A 12,000-nucleotide genomic window follows, 5' to 3' on the forward strand; every position below is an offset into this window, starting at 1 on the left:
TTTGTTCTTTCTACTATGAATAAATTTGACAATGTTTTCCTATATTGATGGTTGCATCATGGTTGATAGTTTTAAAAGTTGGGTTAGGGCCTCAATAGTGATTCCGGGTTATTAAGCCAGTGTCATAGCTATCAATATGGAACACATTAAAATGTAGTCTATTAATTTTAAATGTAATTTAATTAATTTAAATGATGGACTAGGGGAGTTGGATAGAAGCAATCCTATAAAGAGATCAAGGTAATCTCTGTATTATTTGCTAAAAGTAACAAGGAATATAGGAGATATTGAACGGATAACTCTTATTATATTAATATCTATATAATGAATAACTTTTTATATCATTAAGCAAACATCTCATTAAGTAAACAATTTTGCTTCTGTCATTGCGGAAAGACCCCAGCTGAATAAATTAATTGGGCAAAATGTTGGTTATATGTGCATTGCATTACATCACTAGGTGTTGGAACAGATCAAGTTCCACTTATGCTGGACAGTTGTTTAAAAATGAAACAACACAGAATACAATGCAGTGTTACTTTCTGTGGACCTGACTGCCAAATCTGTTAAAAATAATAGCCAGTTCATGGATGTTTATAGCAAGAATACTGCAGATCCCAGTACAGCAATGAAGCCCACATACATAACACATCATCAAAGAAGCTAAATGCTGCAATAAAGCAGAAAAAGAAGTAGATTGATGTCTTAAAAGAAAAGTGATTCTTCTTCTGCATCACAGTATTAAAAAAAAAAAAAAAAACAACTTCCAAAGTAATTCCGAATGGGAAATCCTGATTCACCTAGCATTTGGTCCTGACTTAACTCCATCTCAGCTGTCACACTACCAGTTTGTACTGTAGGATGTACACCTGTATTACAAAGGCATAAAAAGTCTTCGAGTCTGGGTGCGAGGTTAGCCTGGGCAGACATTGCTCCTTAAAGCTCTTCAAACAGAGAAGTTTTTCCTGATTTATTTTCTGCTTTATTAGTTTAAATTGTCATATTAACTTATTTTCTAGAGTAGCTTTATATTCCTAGTTACGATACTTAGTTTAAAGTTTAACTTAGACAGAGATTTCGTAGATATTACTTAGTATCGGTAACGGTATCAAATCCACGTGTCACAAATTGAACGAGAGGTCTTTTAACCAAATTTAGTCGATTTATTAACCAATTGTTATATCAAATTATCTTCTATAAGTAGATTATAGACCTAGTCAGGATCCTTAGTTTATTCTAAATTGAGATAGCGAGATTTCGAAGCTAATCAATACTTACGAGTCAGTAGAAATACCGTTCGTAAATTCCCGCCATTTTTACACAATAGCATAAGCTTAGTGTAGTATACTGCATAATATAATATTGTCAATTAATCAGTAAATCTATTAATCTTGATAAACTTTATTGTCAATTAAATTGTATTTTTCACTCTATAAATATATATAACGACTTAATCGTAACAAATAATTAATACATAACTATAGTGGTACACGTGATACGGAAGTTGTATAAAAGGAACACTAGATACCGGGAAAAAAAAAAAAAAAAAAAAAAATATATATATATATATATATATATATATATATATAACATAACTGTTTTGGGATATAACTTAAGGATTTAATTTTTGTTTTAAATTTTATTGAATTAAATTGGAATCATGACTCTGACCAGAGCAGCAAAGCAAAAGGCTCAAGCTAATGGGAGTGCTGTGGTTCAGGGGAGAACTGGGGGGGGGGGGGCAGTTGCCCTCTGAATCACAGTCTATTAAAATGCACTGTTTGCTTGATGTTTGCAGAGCAGTCGGGTACGGGACATGATACTGCCATGAGGGATGTCTTTGTGTGTGCACGATGTAAGGAGTGCAAGGAAATCAGGCGACAACTCAGCGTTGTTATGGGCCTTTATGAGACCTTGAAGGACAGGGTGGATGCCCTCGAAGGAAATAAATTGAGGGGCCCATCAAGCTCTCAGCTGCCCACATCAACGCCACAGCTTGCACTTGGTCATCAGGCAACACAGGGGCAGCCCCCTAGGCAGAATGCGCTGGTCCCACAGGAACTAGTAGTTGTTGGAGACTCTATTGTCAGGGAAACGGGGAACATGCTTTGTAAAAAGGATAGGTGGAATAGGACCAGGGTATGTCTGCCAGGGGCAAAGGTTGATGACGTTGTAGAGCGGATATCATCTTTTAAGGGCACAAAAGGTGATATAGTTGTACACGTTGGCACTAATGATATTAAGAGTAGGAGACCGGCGGAATTACTTAGCAAGTACAGGTCACTGTTGAAAAAAAGCCGTGAATTAGGGTTGAACTTGAAAGTGTCTGCAATTCTGCCCAGGCACGATAGGAGGGAGTATATGATGAGAGCCTTGTCGATCAATTCGGCCCTGGAGGGATTGTGCAAGGCTCAAGGGGTAGAATTTTTTTCAGCCTGGACTGTACTTGTTAACAGGAGAGATTGCTTCTACAGGGATGGGATACACTTAAATAGAAAGGGTGCAAGAATTTTTGCTGATGCTGTCGAGGCAGTGTTAGGTGGGTTGGAAAACTGCTAGTTGGGGGGGATACAAGGACTAATAGATTAACAGTAGCCACTGGCAGAGGTGGAAGTGATTCTTGCACTGCTTCTATTCAAATGAGCAGCAGTCTGAAAAACAAGATGCAGGATATTTCAGAGACTGCTGGTAGTCATTGCGTTACAAGTAAACACATGGGTTGTGTTAGGGTAGCTAAGAATAGAAACAGGTGCATGTATACCTGCGTGTACACCAATGCTAGGAGTTTGGTAAATAAATTTGATGAATTTGAGGTATTGCTCAAAACATCAAAGGCAGATATTGTTGGGATATCAGAGACGTGGTGTCACACAGATATAAGTAATGCGGAACTGGAATTTGGGGAATACAATGTATATAGAAAGGATAGACAGGACAGGAGGGGAGGAGGGGTTATGCTATTAATTAAGAAACACATAAAGTCAAAGGAAGTGAAGCCAGTTGACATCGATGGACAGGGCAGTGTCGAGTCAGTTTGGTGTGACATAAGCAGAGGGAAATCAAAATTGAGAGTAGGAGTGTGCTATAGGCCTAATGACTCTGATGAGTATAATAATATATTGTACAGGGAAATAGAGTGGGCCAGTAAATCAGAGAGTCTTATAATGGGGGATTTTAATTTCCCAGATATTGACTGGAATTTGTGGGTTGGTCACTCGCACACTAGCAAGGCTTTTGTGGATTTATTGGATGATTGTTTTCTACATCAGCATGTTCGTGAGGCAACAAGAGGGAACAATACTCTTGATCTGATTATCAGTAGCGATTCTTCATGCATTAAGAACCTGCAGATAAATGAACCACTAGGTGGCAGTGATCACAGTGTGTTGATGTGGGATTTACTCAAGGAGGTAACTACCATCAGAGGTAAAGGGAAGGGTTTTTGTTTTCGTAAAGGCGACTATGATGGTCTGAGACAGTATTTAAATTCTATACAGTGGGACCAACTGATGATGTTACCAACAGCAAACTCAAAATGGGAAGCATTCAAGGAACTAATCTTGGTGGCTACCAGGCTTTACATACCAACTAAGAAATATTGTTCAAGGTTTAGGCCTAAATGGTTGTCAGATGGACTAATGAGACATGTGGCAGAGAAGAAAAATGCATGGGATACATACAAATTAATGGGTGACATGGAAGCCTATGATAGATATAAGTTGGTCTGTAACCAAGTCACAAAGGAGATTAGGCAGGCAAAGGCAGACTACGAAAAATCCTTGGCAAAGGATGCAAAGAAAAACAGAAAGGAGTTCTTTACATACTTGAACTCGAGAAGGAAAGCGATGAATCAGATTGGTCCACTGGATATTGATGGTTTAACAGTTGAGGATCCTGCTCAGGTGGCTAACAATCTAAACGAGTATTTTGCATCTACATTCACGCATGAGGAGTTATTCAGGAAGGTGAATGATGTAGGTAAAGTAAACATTGGCAGTGAGCTGGATGATTTTGTAATAACTGAGAGGAAAGTGGAGGAGAGATTGTTGAGGATAAACATAAAAAAGGCACCTGGGGTGGATGGGATCTATCCAGTTATATTAAAGGAGGCAGCAAAGGAAGTATGCAAACCCCTAGCCATAATTATGAGAGCTTCTTTGGACTCAGGGGAGGTACCCATAGACTGGAGATGTGCAAATGTAACCCTAATTCACAAAGGAGGATCAAAGGCTGACACAAATAATTATAGACCTGTTAGTTTAACTTCTGTTCCAGGTAAATTAATGGAGGCATTGGTTAAAGAAGCACTGCAGGATCATCTAGACAAGAATTCAGTTATAGCTCAGACGCAGCATGGTTTTGTTAAGGGCAGGTCTTGCCTGACCAATTTGATTGGATACTATGATGTAGTCACAAAAGAACTGGATGCAGGGAATAACTTTGATATTATATATTTGGATCTTAGAAAGGCTTTTGATACTGTTGCACATGGAAGACTGCTGCACAAATTGGAGCAGTGTGGCATTGGAGGCAAATTGCTGCTATGGATAAGGGGATGGTTGAGTGGCAGAAGACAGAGAGTGGTAATCAATGGACACTGCTCAACGTGGACTAATGTTATTAGTGGAGTTCCTCAAGGTTCAGTGTTGGGTCCATTGTTGTTTTCGGTGTTTATGAATGATATTGTTGATGGGATATCAAGTTTAATGTCTAAGTTTGCAGATGATACAAAGGTTGGCAGGGTCGTTAAGGACACTACTGACGCTATGCTGCTGCAACAGGATCTGGAAAGGTTGAACAGATGGGCTGAGAGGTGGCAAATGAAGTTTAACATTGACAAATGTAAAGTACTACATATGGGTAACAGTAACCCCAGAGCAATGTATCAACTCTGCGGTACTACACTGACAGTGGTGGAGAATGAAAAGGACCTGGGGGTAATTGTGCAGGCAGATATGAAGTTCTCTGAGCAGTGCAGACGAGCTGCAAGAGTAGCTCATGGTGTCTTGTCAATGATATACAGGAATTTTTCTAGCAGGGATAAGGAGGTGATTATTCCCTTGTATAAGGCAATGGTTAGGCCACATCTTGAGTACTGTATACAGGTCTGGAGGCCTCATTTCAAGAAGGATGTAGAGCTGCTGGAACGGGTACAGAGAAGGGCAACAAGATTAGTAAATGGAACAAAGGGTTGCTCTTACGAAGAAAGGCTTAAGTTTTGCAAATTACAGAGTCTGGAGACTAGGCACCGGCGAGGTGATCTGATAGAGGTGTATAAGGCTTTGAATGGTTTGAGCATGCTCAATGCCAATGGGATTCTTCATCTTTCTCAGAATAATCACCTCAGAGGGCATAAATTCAAATTGAGGAAGGACGGATGTCGGATAGATGTGCGGAAATTTGCCTTTGGCCAGCGGGTGGTTGGTTGGTGGAACCGACTTCCATCACTTGTTGTTGAAGTTGATAGCCTAAACAAATTTAAAGCTCAACTGGACAGGTATTTCGAACGAACGGAGGGGTGAAATGGGAGAGGGTTTTTTTTTTTTTTTTTTTTGGCTGATGCTGAATAAGCTTGCTTTCTTGCATCATATGCCTCTACTAATGCTAATGCTAATTGCATGGATGCAAATTTCTGAACAATGACTATATAGATAAATAACAGTACAACTAAAAAATGGGATAACACTTATTATAGGCTATCTAATGTCACTAATACTTTCAAAAATGATTGAATTTCAGGATCCTCATTAGATTAGATAAACACAATAGTTATAATTGACAAAAGTAAAGAGTCATATTATATTTCAATAATACTGTTATTGTTTATTTATATTATGGTATTATTGTAACAGCAGTCAATAACCACAGTGGCAAAAGATATATGCTTGCCTGATTTATGCAGCAATCATGAAAAGCTCATCCTTATTTTAGGATAATCATATTATTATTATCTGTAAAAGGTGGCCAAAAAGTTCAGGGAGTGACTTTTATATTTTGAAATTGTGGTTTCAAAGCACATTCAGTACCTCATCTAGATATAGTAACTGCATATTATGCAGCATGGATTGATGTCTTAAAAAGGAAGTGATTCTTCTTCTGCATGTAGTAGTGTGCAAAGGGGGAAGAGATTTCAATTTGCTTACTCCCATTATGAGCAGAAAATGGTACTTTTAGGGAAAGCATCTTCTAAACTGCTTGTCACCACACTCTGACATGGAAACTAAAACACCAATGACATGTTGGCCAGACTACAACACATCTGGAAAGTCTCATCAAAGTGAGATAAAGTGTCAAAGTTTCACTGCATCTCTCACGAAAAAACAAGCCTGAGCCAGTGGCTTGATTGATCACAACGGTCCTATGCGCAATACTATGGAACTAATGGCAAGACAAGATATACTCCCAGTTACAAGTGCAGTTCTACATCTTAAAGAAACGGAATTGTATGTGGACCCTGCTGTTGCTCCTTCTGGTGGCAGTTTAATCTCAGGCATTAACTACCTCAAAGCTATAGGTCAGATATGCTGATAATATTCTGATGATCTTACAGAATGGCAGAAAGACAACAGACAACGATAGCCACTGTATCTCTTGGAATCAAAAGTAAATAAATCCATCCAGTTCCTGCACGTAGTAGTAGTGGCATGTGATGTAAGACAGCAAGTGTATGAGCTTATCCAGCATCAGGGAAAAAAAAAAAAAAAAAAAATTACGAAACAATTTCCTCTAAATGTTTTTCCCTCAAATTTATTTAACCTATCCACTTCCACAACAAAAGATGGAAGTTTGTTCCAGCAATTAACCACCCGCTGGCTAAAGGCAAATTTCTGCACATCTATTCTACACCTGTCTTTCCTCAATTTGAATTTATGCCCCCTCACCATTCAAGGCTTTATATACCTCAATCAGATCACCTCGCAGGTTCCTAGTCTCCACACACCGTAATTTGCAAAATTGTAAGCCTTTCTTCATAAGTGCAACCCTTTGTTCCATTCACTAATCTTGTTGCCCTTTTCTGTACCCGTTCCAACAGCTCTACATCCTTCTTAAAATGAGGCCTCCAGACCTGTATACAGTACAGTCAGTCCTCGTATAATACGTGTTTACACTACACGAATTCGATCATACATGATTTATAAATAGGGGAACGATATCTTATATAACAAGAACTGAATTCGCTTATGCACAATTCGCCTTTGTGTTTACAAGAAATGGCAGACGAACGCAGAATCACCCCAACCAACTTCTATCCAACTCTTCTAGTGCATCACCTAAATTAATTAAATTACAATAAAATTAATAGTTTTGTTTTTTATATCAGTGAAGGGGAAACACATTTCATCATTATAACGTAAAAACCAACAATTCCAGCTATCGGTATAATCGCAAATGCAATTAGATCGAATTTACTACCAGTTTATAACAGATTCCACTCGCAGAAACGCAACTGGAAATTGTTTTTATTGTTTTATGGTAGTAACCCCTAGAAATGTGCTTTAGTAAAATGTGAGGTGTTAATAGTGTATCTCTGCCTTTACGGTGTTGTTTATTCAGTTGCGACACGTGCGCAGCTTTGTTTATGTGTATCAAGTGTGCCTCCTCGTTTTTTAATTGTGCCTTATTCCCTAAAAATGAGTAAAATACTTAAAAGGTGTGAAAAGGAAGCATCCTGGTGAAGACACTGCAGATTCACAGAGAAAAAGAAAAGCAATATCAATAAACAGAGGCGGACTGGGTCAAAAATTCTTACCCGGGGAAAATTTATAGTGGCCTCATACTATGGTTAATGCCAAAATCACACCGGCCTCCGGCCCGCCGGGGTTTCCCCAGTAAGGCTTATAGCCAGTCCACCTCTGTCGATAGAGAAAAAAATATGAATTTGTGAAACGTTTTGAGCGAAATGAAAGACCATGTGATATTGCACGTGCTACAGACCTAAATGAGGCAACGCCGAGAATTACAAAGAATGCAGAGAAAATAAAAACAACTTTCATAGCAGGAACAACTCAAAGTGTAATTAAAATCCATTAGATTAAGACACAAAGAATTGGAAGAGATGGAATGGCTGTTAGCTGTTTGGATAGAAAATCAAACAAAAAACAAGTTTTCTTATGATAGAAGCAAAAGCAGTAGCAATATTTTATTACGTAATAGTCATAATAAAATACTTACGTATTACGTATTTTATTACATATAATAATAAATAATCGTAATAAAATACTTACGTATTTTATTACGATTATTTATTGTGTTTGGTAATGTTTTAGTTACAAATGTGTGTTCAATCTTGTGTGGTCGGCACCTAACCCTATTTTTCCCATAGGGCCCGTTGTTTATATTGCACGAGGGTTTCTAGGAACACAACTATCGTGCTATACGAGGACTGACTGTACTCAAGGTGTGGCCTGACCGCTGCCTTATACAAGGGGATAATCTCCTCCTTATCCCTGTTAGAAAAATTCCTGTATATCATTGACAAGACACCATGAGCTACTCTTGCAGACCCTCTGCACTGCTCAGAAAACTTCATATCTGCCTGCACAATTACCCCCAGGTCCTTTTCGTTCTCGACCACTATCAGTATATTACCACAGAGTTGATATACGTCACTCTGGGGTTACTGCTTCCCACATGTAGTACTTTACATCTGTCAATGTTAAACTTCATTTGCCACCTCTCAGCCCATCTGGTCAACTTTTCTAGATCCTGTTGCAGCAGATTACTGTCATTAGTCTCCTTAAAAACCCTGCCAACCTTCACATCATCTGCAAACTTGCACATTAAGCTTGATATTACCCTCATCAATATCATTTATAAAGGCAGAAAACAACAATAGACCCAACACTGAACCCTGAGGGACTACACTAATAACATTAGTAAACAATGAGCAGTGTCCATTGATAACCACTCTCTGTCTTCTCCTACTCAACCATCCCTTTATCCATAGCAGCGATTTGCCACCAATTCCACACTGCTCCATGTGCAACAGTATCAAAAGCCTTTCTAAAATCCAAGTATATAATATCAAAGTTATTCCCTGCATCTAGTTCCTTTGTGACCACATCATAGTATCCAATCAAATTGGTCAGGCAAGACTTTCCCTTAACAAAACCATGCTGTGTCCGAGCTATAACTGAAGTCTTGTCTAGATGATCCTGCAGTGCTTCTTTAACCAGTGCCGCCATTAATTTTCCTGGAATAGAAGTTAAACTCACAGGTCTATAATTACTTGTGCCAGCCTTTGATCCTCTTTGTGAATTGGGGTCACATTTGCACATCTCCAGTCTATGGGCACCTCCCCTGACTCCAAAGAAGCTCTTATAATTATGGCTAAGGGTTTGCTTACTTCCTTTGCCTCCTTTAATAACTAGATAGATCCCTTCCACTCCAGGTGCCTTTTTTATGTTTATCTTCAACAATTTCACCTCCATTTTCCTCTCAGTTATTACAAAATCATCTAGCTCACTGCCAGTGTTTAACTCACCTCTGAATAATTTCCCCTCGTTTCTCCTCATCGGTGGATGTAGATGCAAAATACTCATTTTGTTTGTTAGCCAGCTAAGCAGGATCACCAACAGTTGAACCATCAATATCCATTGGACCAATCTGATTTATCCCTTTCCTTCTAGAGTTTACATAGGTAAAGAACTCTGTTGTTTTTCTTTGCATCCTTTGCCAAAGATTTCTCATAATCTGTCTTTGCCTGCCTAACCTCCTTTGTGACTTGGTTCAGATCAGCTTATATCTATCATAGGCTTCCATGTCACCCGTTAATTTATATGTATCCCATGCATTTTTCTTCGGTGCCATATGTTTCATTAGTTCATCTAACATCCATTTAGGCCTAAACCCTGAACAATATTATTTAGTTGGTATGTAAAGTCTAGTAGCTTCCAAGATAAATTCTTTGAATGCTTCCCATTTTCAATTTGCTGTTGGTAACATCATCAGTTGGTCCCACCATATAAATTTAAATACTGTCTCAGACCACCGTAGTCGCCGTTATGAAAACAAAAACCCTTCCCTTTACTCCTGATGGTAGTTACCTCTTTGAGTAAATCCCACTTCAGCACACTGTGATCACTGCCATCTAGTGGTTCCTTTATCTGCAGATTCTTAATGCAGATAAAAGAATCACTACTGATAATCAGATCAAGAGTATTACTCCCTCTAGTTGCCTCCTGAACATGCTGATGTAGAAAACAATCATCCAATAAATCCACAAAAGCCTTGCTAGTGTGTGAGTGACCAACCCACAAATTCCAGTCAATATCTGGGAAATTAAAATCCCCCATTATAAGACTCTGTGATTTACTGGCCCACTCTATTTCCCTGTACAGTTTTTTATTATACTCAAGAGTCATTAGGCTTATAACACACTCCTAATTTCAATTTTGATCTACCAATGCTTAAGTCACACCAAACTGACTCGAGACTGCACTGTCCAGCGATGACAACTGGCTTCACTTCCTTGGATTTTACTTGTTTCTTAAATAATAGCATAACCCCTCCTCCCTTCCTAATTTATAGTTGATAAAATGAGCTTAGTTTGGACTGTGACGAAAGGTATTCCACGCTTTATTTTGCTCTTTTTTTTAGCCGCACAGCATTCATCACACCACCAGATTTTTGGGTGTATCAGCAATTTTGAAGAGGATTTTGGTATGGGTATTTCTGCTGCATGTTTTTGCGACATAGTCAACCACTTCAGCAGTTGGTGATGGATTATCTGCAGGTCAAATTTAGCTAATTTTTTATAAGTCTGCCAATCTGCCTTATGAGTGAGCCAATGCGGAATTTTAGTAGGTTGATAAGAGGGCTTTTTTATTAAATCAATTAGTATGGGAAAATGATCATCATGCATTGGATCATTGTTTTCTGTTCACTTTAGATTAGTATACAGGGCTGCTGAACAGATGGACAAGTCTATTGCAGTATTAGTTCCAGAAGGAAGATGGACATAACATTTAGAAGAGGGTTGTTGTCGTATAAACATTGTTCAATTAGTTTTTTCTTTGATCAATGTGGTTGTTACCCCATAGTGTGTGATGTCCATTTAAATCTCCCAGAATAAGGAATGATGTGGCAGATGCTATGAGACTATTTAGATCGTTTTGTTGAATGGTATCACTTGGTGAAATGTATAAGGAGCAGATATTAATGTGCATGACAGCAGCTACACAGATGGCTACTACCTCAAATGGAGAATTCAGTAAGACACGCTTGGTAGGAACATGTGAGTTTACTAAAACAGCTACAACACAGTGTGCAATATTTTGATGGGTTCTGTCTTTTCTAAAGATACTGTACCGAGACAGTTTTGGTGTATCTTGAGGTTGTAAATGTGTCTCTTGAAGGCAGAGACATACTGGTGTAAATTTAGACATAAGATCATATATGCCATCAATACTGGCATGGAAACCACAACAATTCCACTGAATTATTGTGTTCATTATTTGTTTCTTGTTAGGCTTTCAGACAGTTTTCGTGTTGTTGAAGTTCTCCGTTTTTATCTTTTTTTGGAAAGAATGGCTTTCCTGTGTCCATGTCTTCTTCGACAAAAATTTCTAGGACACCATCTGCAGATTTTTCATTAATATCCATTTCCTCTTGATGTCTGGAAGTTTTGATTTGTTTTTTGTTCCATTTTTGGTCTGGGGGGTGTAGTTTTTTGCTTGGTATGGATATTGGTGCATTGACTGCTTGAGTTTGGGTTACACTTTACAGGGTTTTGATGTAATTTGAGAAAGACTCTTTTGGAGGTACTGATAATTCAGTTTGCATTACTGTTAACTGGCATCTTTTGGTGATTTGAGTGAACGTAGGTCTGTTTGGATGGGTTGGTGGTGAGATGATCCATTTTGCTTCTTGATAGGAAACATTAAGGCTTGTTTTAAATTTCTGAATAAGATTTTCAATTTTCCAGCATTCACATGTTCCAGCACAGGCAGGGTGGTTTTTTTTTTTACAGTTTGTGCATATTAGTTAAGGGACAGTACA

General features: G+C 38.4%; 1 protein-coding gene across 1 annotated transcript in view; it reads right to left on the reverse strand.

Moving 5' to 3' along the window:
* Positions 1–12,000, reverse strand: part of chb (CLIP-associating protein) — a 1,004,436-nt gene that overhangs the window by 400,738 nt on the left and 591,698 nt on the right. The gene's annotated exons all lie outside the window — the stretch shown is intronic.

The sequence above is a fragment of the Mastigoproctus giganteus genome, chromosome 14 (genome assembly GCF_048544385.1).
Source record: "Mastigoproctus giganteus isolate SK-2022 chromosome 14, ASM4854438v1, whole genome shotgun sequence".
NCBI classification, from domain to species: domain Eukaryota; kingdom Metazoa; phylum Arthropoda; class Arachnida; order Uropygi; family Thelyphonidae; genus Mastigoproctus; species Mastigoproctus giganteus.